This window comes from Phyllostomus hastatus, unplaced genomic scaffold (assembly GCF_019186645.2).
Source record: "Phyllostomus hastatus isolate PE091 unplaced genomic scaffold, TTU_PhHast_1.1 phas_scaffold_78, whole genome shotgun sequence".
NCBI lineage: Eukaryota > Metazoa > Chordata > Mammalia > Chiroptera > Phyllostomidae > Phyllostomus > Phyllostomus hastatus.
In genome coordinates this window covers 95,682,327-95,699,054 of record NW_025334041.1, presented here as the reverse complement: position 1 = coordinate 95,699,054, position 16,728 = coordinate 95,682,327, and positions in this window count along the sequence as shown.

The window sequence follows — 16,728 nt, the reverse complement described above, 5'->3', positions numbered from 1 at the left end:
GACATTCTCGAGCATGCAAAGGACTAGGGAAGCACAACATCTGTGAGCCCATCTTGAGCTAAAGAAATATGTGAAGGTGAATACAAAGCAACAGAAAAAAGAATTACAATAAATAACTCAAGAACGGAGAAAAGATTGATAGTGACCGTTGATTGTATTTAAATATAAGCCTCAGATAACCAATTGTAGAAATTCAGTTTTGGGCACTGAGTTTAAGTGTTGTATACCTTGACAATGCAAATATAATACCATAAAAAGAAAATGCCAAGAGACAGACCAAAGTAGCAGGGTGAAGTTTTTTGGCATATTTCTAAAAGAAATTCAAATCTTTCTTAACATGAAGCTTCTTGTTCTAAAAACAACTATAAACATCTAGTATTTTTATAACATTTTATCTTTTAAAATTTATTTAGAAGCATATATTTTTAAAAAGTAATATAATGTAAAAAGTATCTATTTAGGTTTCAGTATTTCATATGATATCATATATATATATCATATATACATACATGTATATGCATGATACATATATAGTAAACAGAACAATAGATCCCCAAAGATGTCCACATCCTTATCTCCAGAACCTGTACATGTGTTACTACACATTACAAAGAGGAAATTGAAGTTAAGGAAGGAATTAATGTTGCTGCTAATGAGTTGACCTTAAATTAGGGAGGTTATCCTGAACTATGTGGTCAAACCCAATATAGAGACTAAAATCTTAAAAATGGAGGAGGGAGGCAGAGGTCAGAGTGATACATCCCAAGAACGTCTCAGCTAGATCTTGACGACTATAAAGATGGAGTGGGAGGTGGAAAAGGAGCCAAGGAAGTTCGAAAAGTCAGGGAAACAGGCTCCTCTCTAGAGCCTCCAGGAAAAAGGGTGACACCTTGATTTTTGCCCTGAGACTTCTACAGAACTGTCACATAACAAAGAGGTGCTTTCAACATTTAAGTTTGTGGTACTTCAGTGGAGCCTAACATGTACTATGGTCTGTTTATATATGCAAGTAGAGTTATAAAATTTTTGTTCATAAGTTAAGGATGCACCTAAAAAAGGAAGGTAAGTAGTTTATCTTTGGGGGTGGTGTTGGGGGTTAACTCAACCATTGTTTAATATGCAGATAAAGGTATATATTTGCAGTATTATTCTTAAAAATGAGATTGACAGAGAGTAAAGGTAAAAGCTGGCATTAATTCTCCAATAGCACTTATTTCAGACTTCAGAAATCCATGTAAAATTCATATACTCTTGGAGGAAAGGAAAGGATCTGACAAAGAATTTATCTTGTTCTGGCTGGGGGAGGGGGAGACAGTAACACTTATTTAAAGGCAAAATATTTTTCTCATAGCACTTGTACCTAAGAAAGGGAGACACTGAATTAGTTGAATTTTATGAGTTGTGTAATCTAACAGAGAAATACTTGTTGAAATTTCAAAGCCAGATTTCCCTTCTCCCTTGATGCCACAAAAATTATTTACATTCTCTCCTTCCCCAAATTCCACTTTTTCCTTTTCTGTGTTTTAAACATTTTAATTGTAAGACTATCTTGCTGGTGTTGTAGGGATGACATGGAAACTAAACAGGGGGTGTTTATTTGTGTGAACATGTGATATTTGTGATATTATTTTTGAGAAGAGTGAAAATAATAATAATGTGCTTACAGGAATATTTTTCCCTTCTGGACTTGTATCTCTTCATTCTTTGCTCTGGTTCTCCTGAATGGATCTCTGTATTGCTTGTGATTTCCCAGCCCAGGCAATGACAGAACTCACCCTTACAGTTTTTTGGATGTTCTTTCTGCAAATAAGTATGCAAAGAAGGGTATTCCCACTTTTCTTAAGTCCTTTAATGGATGGTTTAACCTGACATCACAGTTTTCAAAGTCTAAGAGGATATACTAACTTGGATTAAAAAAACATATATACCAGGTTAGGAAAGAACATAATGTGTATGAGCTAAAGGGCTTGATTTTCTTGGCTAGCAAAATGTATTTTACACAATTCCAGAGTTGAAGTAAAGACAAATGAATATCCCCATGGTGCAATCACCAGTTTGAAAAATCAGGTGACTTCAGTCTTCAAATTTGCTTTTAGCACAGTAAGTTTTTATGTTTTTTTTTTTATATATCTTGGTTGGTGGATGAGCCAATGTTTAAATGATCATTTATCATTTACCATATAAAAGAAAAGCTATTACCTGAAACTCATTTCTACAGTTGCAGGCAAACAGAAATAATAATTTTCAAGGACCTAAAGCTGTTTCTTGAAGAATGTCATCATTTTATCCTTATTTTACTTACTATTTACTTATATAAGAGCCAGGTTTTGAGGGCTGCACCCGGCCAGTTTCTGCTGTAAACAGTTCCTACCAACTCCCTGCTGCAGCAGCAAGTTAGGAGAGGAAATTTGCTTTTCCAGGAATCAAAGTTATCTTTCAGACAGACTCAAAGAACCAGGCCGAAGGCACCTAGCCAGCCATAAGCAGTCATGGCGCCCTTCATGGGCTGAGCTGCATATAATCCCTGGCAGCTGGGTGACTGCTAACTTGTCTCAACAGGTAGTCATTGCGCAGATTCTCAGGATGGCCCTGGTTTGTTCAGACACTTAAAAAATTATCATTTCAAGTATATAGTCTTGAGTTTTGTAAACATTGACTGCCTTCTCTAGTAATAAAATGAAATAATCTATTGGGGTATAGAAAGGGATAATGATGTATAAGGGAGTTCGATGGTGATCTTGATGAAAATTGATGAGTGACTTCACGACACATCTTTAGGGGAGCTATCTTGTTGATAGCAGAAGCAGAGACACTCTGGCGTCACCTAGACCTGGTTCAAGTCCTCCTTCTGATGTTTATTTTAATAACTGTGTGGATGCACACAATTTACTGAACCTCTCCCAGCCAAAATTTTAAGGCCACAAACATGAGAAATACCACTATCTAGATCAGAGAGTCATTTTGAATGTGAAATTAAACTTATATAAAAGGCTTGCTAACCTGACTGACGTGCCATAGGAGCTCAATAAATGTTAATTCACTCCTGGTTAATCACTCTCAGATCAAAGAACTCTCTTTGACTGGGTCAGAGCAACCTGCCCTGCTATTGACATCCGTGAAATACAGTCCCAGGCTAAACATAATTCAAACCTACACTACATCAGATGGAGTATGGATAATGAGCTTTGTCTATGTCCCAAATTGTCATCTGTCCTTTCTGCTTCTAGAACACCTGTTGGGTGCCAAGGATGTTTCGGGTACCGTGCTGGACCCTTATAGACTTCATTTCCCTCAGTCAGTATAACTGAAATGAAGTGAGGTTATGATTCCAAGTTACCACAGAGGGGACTGAATTTCTGGGAAATTAACTAACTTAAAGTTTCACAGCTAGTAGATGGTAATTCTGTCTCCATAGCTTGTCCTACTTTACCATTCTGCCTCCTTCTCTGTGCCGTGATACCAGAGAGGTTTCAGAAGTGTGGTTTCTATAAATCAGCCTGGGTGTTCACCATGACAAACTAATCAAAACATGAACAAAAAGTAGAGCTTTAGCATTACTCTGCAGCCAGTGGATATTGGCAACACGAATAACTTTGTGCTTCTCTTGGCTTACTAGTTGATAGCACTCCTCTGCATGCCAGAGATACAGTGATGTAATATGCCAGGCACAGAAGAAAACCACCACCCCTTAGCAGATGGTCCACGGGGAGATGGTGGGAGACTAAGCTGGAACTGGGCATAAGGGCTAAGCTGAAAGCAACTGATAATGCAAGGTAAAGAATGTGGATTTAGTTCTTAGCGGGTCCCTGCCCTGTCTTGCATCTGTACTCATGTTGACTTTTCTACCACCTTTCTAATAAATATAAAGGAGAGGACAGAGCTGTCAAGTGGGCATCATTTATAAAAGCTTCTGTCCAGGATCCTGATCTGCTCACCCTCCCTGATCAGCAGAGCCAGTACAGAAACATCCAGAACTCTTGCAATTCCTTTCCTCTGAAGTTGAGAATCAAGTCAGGCCTGAGAAGCCTCCTCTGTTCCCAAGGTGTTTCTATACCCCTATGAAGTATTCCAAGTCCACAGTTTTCATCCACAGAGAGAGAGAAGGCAGGGAAAGGAGAGAGGTGCATTTAGACATATTTATCCCTTCATTTCCCCCTCTCAAAGCTGAGGTCCTGGGCTCCCATAGTTCCATTGTGAATCCATAATAGACCCTCCCTGAAGAAAGAGTAAGCATTTGAGTCAGCCAGTGAGGACCCTTTATTACAAAATACAGGAAAAAAAATGTTGGCACCTTTAAAACCAATTGCTTGGGAAAATTAAAAAATGAGAAAAAGTTAAGATGAAATTGTAGTTTTAATATGCAAATTTGTATTTTGGTGATTAGAAGAACATCTGTGCACATCGGAAAAATAGAGATAATGGTGTATCTACTTGGGACACTCAGCATCAGATAATTGTTACTGTGTTCAGTGGGGTGTGTGGCCCCTGGAAGTCGTTCTGCAGCATCCCCATAAGGAGAGCCTCATCCATGGGTTGACAGTCCCTGCTTTTAGTAATACAGAGCTACAAAGGATTGTGATGACATATGTAAAATGACATATTAAGGAAACTGACTGTCAGATCACTGGAACCATAAAAGATAGACAGATTGTTTGAGGATTACATTACTCAAAGTCTGAGGTTTAGGGTTCTAGGCCTACATGGTGGCAATAGAAACAATTAGTTGATAAGTATATGTAAATTTGTTTTTTATTATTTTTTGTTACTTGGATGTTGGAAGCAAGTGAAAGACTCCACATTTTCACATCTTAGTGATTGGGAGGTTGATGGTAGTAAACAGTTGGCTTGGGGAAGAGATGAAGTCAGCCTTAGCTTTTCTGAAATAATGGGGGTGCATTTGTTAGATGGATGGGTGGGGATGCTAACCAGGCAGTTAGAAATAGGTGACCAAAGTTCATAAGAGAGGGACATAAGGATAGTAGTGGTTATGGAGTTATTTCTGTAGATAAAGTAGTTAAAGCCATCAGAGACCAGAACTGCTCTCTCTAAGGGAAACAATGCAGAGTTGGAACAGTTGAAAATTGAGCCCTGGCTTGGGTAGCTCAGTGGATTGAGCACGGGCCTGCAAACCAAAGGGCTGTGGGTTCAATTCCCAGTCAGGGCACAGGCCTGGGTTGCAGGCCAGGTCCCCAGTGGGGAACGCACTGAGGCAACCACACATTGATACTTCTGCCCCTCTCTTTCTCCCTCCTTTCCCCTCTCTCTAAAAATAAATAAATAAAAATTTTTAAAAATTGATCTGGAGTGTATCAAGTTCAGCCAACTTTTTCCAGAAAGGACCAGGGAGTAAATATTTTAACCTTTGTGGACCAAAGGTCTCTGTTATGACTACCCTGCTTAACTAATCCACTGTAGAGCAAAAGCAGCTAAAGATAATATGTAAGCGAATTTTTCTGGCTGTGTTTCAATAAAAATGTATTACAAAAAACAGGTAACTGGCTAGATTTGATCCAAGCACTTTAAGTTTGCTGACCTCTCATCTAGAAACCTAAGTTCCGTGAGGGCACAGGACCCTGTCTGCTTGGCTCACTATTGTATCTTCAGCGCTTGACACAGCACAGGATGTATAGTGGGTTCTCAGTGGCCATTTGCTGAACTGATGAATGCTGAGTTAGAATGTTTATGTCTACATATAGTTTTGATGAGCAAAGAAAACCAAGTGCAATCTAAGAGTTATGAGAACAATCAAGATTGTATAGCATAGACAGAATCAACAAAAGAGTGTCTCAACCAAGAAAAGTCTAGCAACAATGATGACTCTAATAGATTATGAAGAATGAGGAGTTGTAACGTTTTTTGACAATTAGTAACAAGTCAGATATTGATATATACAAGGTAAGAAAAATAAGATCAAGGTATGTTATCAAAGAAAGGATATATCCACATAAAATAACCTGGGTGTCAGGATGGAAGTGACAGTATGAAGGAGATTGCATAGTTTAATTTTGATAGTTATTACCCTTAATATTTAAAAAATTTCAGTCAAAAAGATGTGATATTAATTATAGTAAAAATGTGTGAATTAGATTCTCAAAAATCTAACATCATGATTTTGTGAACTATTTGAAGGCCAATCAGTCAAACTTGTTTTTTTGACATTCTGTAGATAAAATAACCAGCTTGACTAATTTTAAAAAGTAGCAGTGTTGATATTTGTCAAGCATTTCTGAGTAATTTTCCCTAAAAGTTTGAGCTTTTATAAATTTCCAACTTCACTTTATGAAGTCAATATTAAACATACGACTTAAATATTTTCCTTTTATTATTAGTTTCCAACATTTACTTATTCCTTCCAGATTATCCCACACAGAGTTGTTGGAATTTCTCCATGATTATTTCATAGAAAATTTTCTTCTCTAAACACTCTTATCCCAAGGTAAATTGATAGATTTCTAATGAATAAATTCCAGGAAGGAAATATTAGCATTTTATACTTCATTTGAAAGTTTTTAATTCCCTTAACCTTAACTGTAGTAACTTGTTATGCAGTCATATTTAACAATGGAAAAGTATTATTATTTTTTGGTATAATGTCAACCACCTTCCTGTCATTTGGTACCTAGTGTGGTCAGTCTGTTCTGCCCACACAGGTGGGAGAACAGCACCACCATAAACATGTCTCATAGTGTCACTGAAGCTTTTCTTGGGATAATTGGAGTGTGATGATGGAGCAGGGAGAAGAGAGGGAATGGAAATTGAGAAAAAGGGTCTCAGCCTGAATTTTCCAAATTGGCTATTTATCTGGTTAATTCTTCATCTTTCCTCATCACCATGTCTGAATTGAGAAAATCTTCCTAATGATAATAAACTATGTCAAGAACAGATGGCTGATTTGATGTGATGAAAATAGCTGTGTCAATTGAGGGTATTTTTTTCCTTACCCGTTTTGCTTTTCATCACTCTGGGGTTGGTGGTTCATATGTTTTTTTTTCTTTTTCTTTTACAGAATTTACCCTCAGCCCAATGTAATGGGGTATATCTCTCCCCAAAAGCAGTTTGGACCCTTTTCTCTGAAAGAAAGATCGGAGAAGTGGCTTTTCTTTTTTTAAAAAAAGCAATTATCACCGTTCCCACCTTTCTAATCCTTTAGTTAAGTTACTTTTGGAAGGATCAGTTTACAACAAATGTTTAGTGTCAGGGATTTTGCAGTTTCATAGGCCTTGACAGCTTGGCATGAAAAGCGGTGGCATTATGTCAATTGTAAATGAGTATGCTATTTACATACTAATTAAACTTTGCACTAGTGGGGTGAAAGAATGTCCTTTGGAGCACCCCAGTTATTCTGTTTATATCATTGTTGTCTATTTAAACAGACCATTGTTTGGCATGTCACAGCTTCACCCCCTAAATGTCAGTTTGTCACCTTGCACGAGTTTAAAAATGTTACTGCCCTGCTTGGTGGATCAAACGGGATCAGTGTATCTAAAAGCAAAGGCAGTTCCCAGATTCACCTCGCTTCATCATAGCACCCAGTCTGCTGTTGATGATGATGGTGGTGATGATAGTAACAGCCTTTATCAATTGCTTTCTACAGGCCGTGTCTATGGCATTTTGCTAACAATTTTTACATTTTAATTCACTTAATCTTCAAAGTAAGGTGGAAATGGCCATTACACTCTTTTTACACATAAGGAAATTAGGGTCACACGGTGTGTAAGGGAGGACATCGGGACCCCACCGTCTGTGCTGTCATCTACCACGATAGAGCGCCTCCTGCCCCATGGCATCATGGGTCCACGAGGTGCCCCAGTGCCGTCAATGTGGCCAGGGTCCCGGAAAACACAGCAAGAGCAGGAATTTCACTTATTGGCTCAATCTACTTAAGGAAGAAAGTGGTAAACAATACAGCATGTATGCATATTACCCAGTATATTTTTTTCTTATTTACATCAGAAATAGATCACAAACACAGGCTCCCATTGCATACGTATTTCCCGCTTCCTTTCAGCTGTATTTTATCCTATCTTATACCAAGACAGGCTGCCCTGGTCTCTTGGTGATGCCATTACATAGAATTCCATATATGTGCTCTAGGAACCTGATTCACAGATATTGATAGTGTCTGTTAGTTTATATAGTGAGAAGTGATTAATAGCCCATTGAGCTATTTTATTCTCCTGCTTCACATCTGCAGAAAGTGGTTTATTGGATTTGGCTAAAGACATTTTTTTTCCCATACTGGATCAGGAGTAGAATCAACATTATATCATACCTGTGTGGGAGCTGGCTTAACAAGATTTGCAGCGATAAAGAAGGAACAAGATCAGCCTTCTCCTGGCTGGGTCTGGCGGAGTGAGCTCACCATCCATGTGGATATTTAACACCCCATGTGGAGAGTGCAGAGTGGACATTCCTTGGCCATGTCAACACAGTGCTGGTCCATACTTCTTTATTTTTAAAAAATGACAGAAACAGAAAGCCTAGGTAATTGACATTGAAATAATTTGCCAAGAAAGGGTTGAACATATGATCCTTCAGAGCTTTTCCTTCACTCTTTTCAACAATCTTCAAGGTTGAAATAATTCCATAATAGAGTTAAAAATCCAAGGGAAGAAAAGAAAGAAAATATACTTTAGCTCTTCATCATTACAACTACCATACCTCATTCATGAAATGTGACATGGTTTTGCTTCATAACCTTGCCAAAGGAAAAAAAAATCTAAATTTTAAGCTGATAACTCGAATGGTTCCAGAGATATCAACTTGTGAAAAGTCATAATTTTGTATTGTGCTGAAAAGCCACCTTACAACATAGGGACTACCATCACTCTTTAATATCCAGCAGAGCCCCCCGCTGTGCTTTGTCAGTCACTAGCAACATCCAAGTCTTCCCGCAAAAGTAATTCACACTTTTTTCACAACACTGTTGCTTTAATTACCACTGAACTCTGCTGATGCTCAGGCAGGCCTGGCAGGACCAAGGGAGGGTCAGAGCCACAAAAAAAGCAAATAGCTTTTTTTCCTCCTTACTTTATTATTAACAAACCATCTTTGATGGAAATGTTTCTAGTTCTGAGGCCTGGGCTTAACTCTGAGTTCCCTTGGTGTATTCATTATCAAAAAAGACCCACAGATGCCATTGGCAGAGAGAGGGATGGGATTAGAGACAGAAATATATATATATATATATATATATATGTATATAACCTACAATCCTAATTAGAAATTAGACATTTTAGTAAAGAACAGACTTAGGAATTCAAAACTGGCAAACAATGATTGTATTTCTCATATAGCTTTCACTTTGTGCAAATGAACATAGATTTCATACATTACTGTCTTGCTGAGCAAATGTCAATTTATCTGCATATTTATTATGGTTTTTTTTAGGATTAAATAACACAATAAGTCATGTACCAGAGAAAACCATAGAATTGCCCAATCTACCAGTGCATAAAAGTACTACGAAGACCCCTTGTTTTATAATGAATATGACAGTGATATGGTAGGTAGAACATCTGTGTGTATAAGGCGCATTTCATTCCAAAGCACAAAATGGTCCTCCAATAAAAATATTCCTGTGCAGCCAGCTCTCACAGTTTCTTTCACAGAGAAGGTGGAAGGTGAGGGTGTCTACCAGTAATGCCACACATACTTTTAGGGAAGAAATAAGTAGGTTTGTGACCATGGGTAAATGACTTAAAGACTGCTAAGCTTTCTCCTCACTTTAAAATCCCACCTTTAAACATTGTAATTTAATGTTACACTATGAGCTTGTGTTTGCATCATCAAGTAATCACACTATTATTGTTTATCATTTATCATTTACTGATTTGTGATCTGATTTTTAACTACTGTGCAGGGTTTAGCTGGCAAGTGTGGTTCTGTGATAAATTAATTAATACAGGTGAAATTTAATCATCAGATCCTATCGCAGACCAACTGACACATATTCCAACTGCGCTCTGATTTGGTCCCAACCATTTATTATGGATATCTGTACTCCCATCTATGTAAATCCTGTGGGTCAGTGGTGCCAAAATCTGATTGCTCATCGGAATTTCTCAGGGAGAGACATTTAACAAATTGGAACATTTTGGAAGTGGGGTGTAGAGTCTGTCCCTTTAATGGGGTTCTTGGAATTTCAGATAATGTTCTGGGATTGGACAATTCCTTGAATTAAACTTTTCTGCTTATTTCCTTACTTTCACCATCTGTCTTCTAGCACCTTCTAAAGAAATCTCACTGATCTCTCAAGTCTTAGTCGTCGCAGCACACAAGCTATGCAGCATTTACTGATTTCTTCAGCTGGTAGTAGCCTCTGCCTTCTCAAAACCCAGACAGCACTGGACACCTTCCCCAAGACTTCAACCTTCCATGACTAGTTGCATTATCTATATTTTTCTTGATCTTTTCTCCTATATTTGTCATATTAAAACATAAGCTCTTTCATCTAAGGTGTAGGTTATAACATTCTTCTTTGAATCTACATTGTATAAATAGATGTGTTCTAGCTGTCTGTGGAATGAATGAATGACCAAATTTAATTTTACGGAGCCTGTAAGACTGCAAACGAAGTGGAAACAACTGACTCCTGTTCATATATTCATTTGTGTGACAAACACTGTGTAGTAGTGGACTGACTTTTTCTAAGGTGGCTGAACCAGTCAGTGTATATTCCAACCCACATGCTCTCCCTAAAAAGCTGGCAAATAGGTGGAGAAAACTCCCCACTGAGAGGTGGGGTTTATGTTCTCTTACCTTAAACCTGGGCAAATCTTTGTAATTGCTTTAACTAAAAATAATGTTGTGTAAGTGACTCGTGACTTCTGGAACTAGATCACAAAAAGGTGACATAGTCCCTTCTTGGATTTCTGTGTTGGGAGTCAGACCTTGAGGGTCCATTACTGACATGAGGATTCTGGCTGTCCTGGAGCCTCACGCTGGATATGACACAGAAAGGGATGATCTGGTATTTAGAGGGAGATTCAATACTTTCGGTCACCAGCAATTCTGTTGGGACCCCAAGCACCATGGAGTAGAGAAATGCCATTTTCATTCTGCCTTAATTCCTGATGCACAGAATCCATGAGGATGGCATATGGCCATTTTATGCCATTGCATTTTGGGGTAATCAGTAACTCACAATCAGTCATTGGAACCCCTAATTTTAGGCAACGCAGATCCAGAAAAAGCAAGATAAATTGTATCTCTGCTCTGATGAAGCAGTATTCTATGATAAGAAGCCAAACAAATATACAAATGAAGTAGAAACCTTCTTCCTTGTTATTTTAAACTGTTCTAGTTTGTTTTCTAAAAAGAGTTTTATTGAGGTATACCTGACATACCACAAACTGCACATATATAAAGTGTAAGTTTTGATGTTTTGACATATGTGCAACACCTATAAGACCATCACCACAGTCAAGATAATGAACATATCCTCCACCCCCAAAGTTTCCTTGTGTCCCTTTGTGATCTTTCTTTCCTGTGCTTAGGCAACCACTGGTCTACTGTCTGCCACTGTACATTCATTTGCATTTTCTAGAATTTTATACAAATTGAAGTCATATAGTATATTCTCCATTTTGCCTAGTTTCTTTTACTCAGTATAAATATTTTGAGATGTATGTATTTGTTGCAAATATCAATAGTTATTGCTTTTCATTACTGAGTACTATTCTATTGTGTAGATATACCACATTTCATTTACTTATTTGTGTTCTTTCCAGTGTTTAGCTCTATAGCTGTTGCTGTAAACATCATGTGCAAGTCTCTATATGACATGCATTTTTATTTTTATTGAATAGATGCCTGTGAGTAGAGTGGTTTTGCCTTTGCACGATAGCTGAAGAACTCTCTCAAGGGAGTAACATGGGGCAATCTTAGGGCTCATCTCATTTGATTCCCATTTCCCAGATATTACTCACCTTTGTTTTTTAATATCCAATGTCTTGAAAACTGTGTGTGTGTGTATATACACATATATAGTATATGTGTGTGTGTGTGTGTGTGTATATATATATATATAGACATACACACATAGAGAGAGTATATACATTTATAATAAATTTTTCTTCATTTTTCTTTGTCTTAAGTAGGGGGAAGAATATGGTCCTTTTTACTCCTCCATCTCGGTATAGTCTCCTTTAAATTTCCTCCAAGTTAAAAACTTAGAAGCAGAAGAACATTTGCTTCCTCTTTATGTCTCCCCAAAATTTGCTTTACAGATGAAACTGGGCCTCTGGAGTCTGTCGCACTGTCTGGTTTTGACTCAGTGTTCTCTTAGCTCTGTGAGTTTGGACAAGCTACTCAGCTTCTCCAAACCTCACTTCTCTTCATCTTTATGATAATTATATCCATAAGAACAATAATAGGAGCCATAATAATAATGATGATAATAACAAAATATCCATACCATTTCATAAGGTTGGTATAGGGTTAGAAACAAACTCCTGAAAAACACCAAGCACGACATCTGGAGCATTACAGGCTCTCAGTAAATCTGCTGATTGTTATTGGTGTGATTTTAGGAGCAGCTCTCAGAACAAAAAGAAATCGTGACATACCTTTGGATAAAAAGAACATGGTAAATAGCTATAATACTGCTTTTTCAAATACTTAGTGATAAGGGTGTTTCCTCACACAATCTGAAAAAAACCTCTGGGTTTCATTCCCTTTTCCAAATCCCATCACTAGAGAATTGACATTCTGCAACCTTTACACACAAAAGCTTCATGAAATTCAGTCAAATCATATTAGGGATCTGGGAAAAGAACTTAAAGTTCCGTCAACAGAAATGATCCTCTCAGAGAAACTTATTCTACCCAGTAGGGCTGATGGAGGGTAGATGTGATGTGTAGCCTAAGGCGACACAGAGTTCATGGAAGAAGCTCTCCATTTTGAACTGACCACGAGTTCTCTGATTGAGCAAGCTCTATAGCAAGATGAGTAGGTGAAGGGAGAGAACCAGCTCCTTAGGTTCAGTTTGCTGGTGACTGCCGTTGTACTTTTCACTGGTACAGTATTGAATAGTTAGTTAAATGCTGCATGAGTGCTTCCAGGTGTGTTGGCAATGGAGAAATTAAATGGAGTCTCAAAAGTTTTACTTTAATGGCAGTTTGAATCTTTGGGTATAGACAATGTAGACTACATGAGACTTTAAAAGATCTTTAGCTACTTGAAAATTAAAATGATTAGCTTTAAAAAACTGCAGCTACTTTTTAAGGACTTTTATCACCAACCTGACTATGCCTAATGTAGGGCTGCATGTGCCCTGTTATGAATGGCATCACAGAAGGCTCTGCAATGCAATGGGCCTTGTGAAGCACCAAAGAGGAACTTTGGTGCCTAAACAGGGCATATGGGTTCTAAGAAGGCATTTGTTTATAATACTGTTTTTAGACTGGAGCAAAAGCACCATTGCCTTGAGCCCTGTGCATCGCTGCACCCATTTTATTCCTTCTCAGGCACTTTTTAGTTCTCCTCAAGGGGTCAAATGTCTGAATTACCAAGGGAATTGGTCGTCCCCATCTGGGCCATGCTCTGGGTTTACTAGACCCCCAAATCCTTGTGCAATGTTCCCAAAGCACTTCCAGGGGCTGTGCAGGCCTTTCCTTTGGTGTGTCTTCTTAAGAGGCGGGGTACTTAACCAATGTCTTCTGTACCTCCGAGAACTGGGTGCAAACGGAACGCTCACACATAGGTGAGGACTCTCAGAGTGCAGGATGGCAAGAACAGGAGGTGGAGCAGGGACTGAGGTAAGGTTTCTCCTGCCAGTTCTATCATGGAACTTCAAGGGGCCCACGGTTCTCAATTCACACCTGGACTGCTAGATTGTTATTATAGTATATTAATAAAAATGAGATAAAATTTATGTTAATTCATAGTTGTCTAACTTGATATGTGATGTTAAAATATTTTGACATATACTATGTGTGTCTCGCTTTATATTCTTCCTCCAGGCCCATCAAATGTACTTTGTGACTTTATCCCAAATAGTTATTTCCTTCTCTCTCTTGCTTATCTCCTTTATGTACAATGGAAAGAAAAAAAACAGAGGTGAGAAATATACAACACTGATGAATCAGCCTAATTCTTTTGTTCTAAGGCATCTATTTTATTGTCTGCTGTGTAATTACAACTCTGCAGCCTTCGCAGATAATGTACTGAAATGCTTTCTTTGACATCCTCAGAGGAGGAAGTCAGCAGTGTGGTCTTTGAGTCCTAGAATTCCTGGATCTCAAGTCAGTCTTAGTATCTCCCTCATTGTCCCCAAAAGCTCTTTGGAATTCTCTAGCTGGTGCATGGGTGCCAGTTTAAGATATAATGTGATCTTAACCACTTCTATTAGTCTTTTTCCTCATCCTCTATCAACCTCTTAAGGCGGCTGTGACTGATGTTATACCCAGCACCCACCTCTGGTGAGATAGGGAGGGTTCCTCACCAGAGATGTTGACTTTCTTATTTTCTACCCTGTGAGCAGGTATACCTTCCTCAAGTTGCCAGGTCAGAGTTTCTCTTTCTTAGGGAACACCTCCCTGAGATAGTAGAAAGCAGGCAAGTTCAGAGTCATATAGAACTGGATTTCAAGTCAATGTTTTGTTACTGACTGTTTCACCTTACACAGGTCAGTCAACATTTCAGAGCCTTGGTCTACCAGGAAACAGGTATGAGAGGACAATACTGACATGTCTGTTGGGATGATTAGGTGATATAATTGATGTAAAGTACCCGGCATATTTGTGGATCATTTCTTATGTAGACACCTCAGGTCAACATAAGCACTTCTTCCTACATGCGTCCATAATCCTTGTAACAAACACCAGATTAGCCAGAATGGCAGTATAGAAAACACCAAGATGTAAAACAATATAATTCATTTGAAGAAGAGTTACCAGGTTTTAGTGAATGGATTTTAGGATACATTCAGAGAATGTGCTAAGGAGGTTGGCTGAAACCACACTGGGACAGGTATTGTCCATTAAAGGAAGAAATTTGACCTACTGAGATTTCTTAGAATTCCTGGAGTAGATATGGAAGCTTCCCGTATTCCTTAGATAAAGTATAATTAAACATCTTACAACACTGATGTGGGTCCTGGCCAGCAGGATCTATGGGCTGTGCCGGCTATGAACAAATACACTCGGACTGCAGAAGTCCTGTGCAGAAAATGGCTGCTCTCTCAGTGACAGAGAGGGCCCCGACTGGACAAGCTTTTATTGTTTTTCTGGGTACATTATGTTGAGGATGGTTCTCATTTACTATGCACAGGTTCCCATTAGGTGGTTACCTTTTACAGATGACAAAGGAGAGGATATTGCTAATTACATTATAGAAGAAGGATATTTGCAAATGTAAAAGGAAAAGTGGTTGAACTGGTTACACTCCATACTTGGGAGGTTTAGTTCAGATTTTAGGAAGTTATAGTAAGCCCTTGCTGCCTCAATTCAGGGTGAGGGAGTTTTAGCAAAAGCAAGTCTCATAGCAGCCTAGGTACATGCAGGCCTGATTCTGCATGGGAGAACCTATCCTTGGGCATGCTCCTGTGTGCTGGAACCTCACTCCACATTGGCCTTTCCAAGTGGGGGCTGGGCTACATTCCCATGCCACGTGAAACAGTTCCCTATACAACACTTCAGCTTAATGTATACATTTTGATGACATGTTGCCAAGGAAAGCTCTGGATGTCCTTGCCGAAGCATGCCTGCCATCATGTCAGTACTAGGGCATTATGCTTTGGGTCAAGTGAGAATGTCACATTCTTAACTCTCATTTTCCCCCAAACAAGACAAACTGTTTCATGAGGGTTTTTCTCAGTGCTTATGTTTCAAAATGAAATTACTACGAATTTAGGATACTAACAGTTTAGCCACATACCAAGTTGGAGTTTCTTCAGTGTACTTGTGCTCCTTCTGAAAAGGAAGAAGGCAAGCTGCCAATCAGAAGACTAGTTACAGGTTGAAAGCATAGACCAGACTGGTGAAAATTGCTGGCACAGTGCCCAGCACAGTGTCCTGTATACCGACATGCCCAGAAAATGCTACTGGGTTCGGTTAGGCCTTCCATATTCCAACTAAGAGGCCCCCCTTGAAGATATAATATTTGCTCAACCTAGAGCAGGAAGGAAGGCAGTAGTATGGACAGTCTCCAATTAGCCAGAAGATTTTAATCTGCTTTGCAGAACTAATCGAATGGTTGTGCTTCCCCAGCGTTCATGTGAATTGCACCCTAGCTGGAGGTTAACGGACTAAACAATAGCAGCAGCAATTAAATGGATGTAAATGAATGTGATAGGCTAATTCTCACTCAGAGAACATCAATGTGTCAGTGTCAATGCACCAGCATCTGGAATAAAAGAGGAATTGACTGGATGAAGAAGGGAATATGTAGCAATTTTATGAGGATGTACAGTATGTGTTCAACTTGACGAGTTGAGAAATTCTCTGAATGTAGTCAGGAGGAATAAAAATAAGTAATGACAACAGTTCTCTTCTATATATCCTCTTGTGGGAGGGTAAGAAGAAAATACCACAGTTTCACATAAATACATTCAAGGTATTATACCTCATGGTGTACGTAACTATGAAATAGATTGTTGGATATGGAATTGAGTAAAACACAAATCTATTTACAATAAGGAGAAGGACAGTTTCATGACCTGGGAAACTGAGAATTCAAAAGAGGACAAACTTCCCTGGACATTTTCACATCTGTAAGTAGGGACCA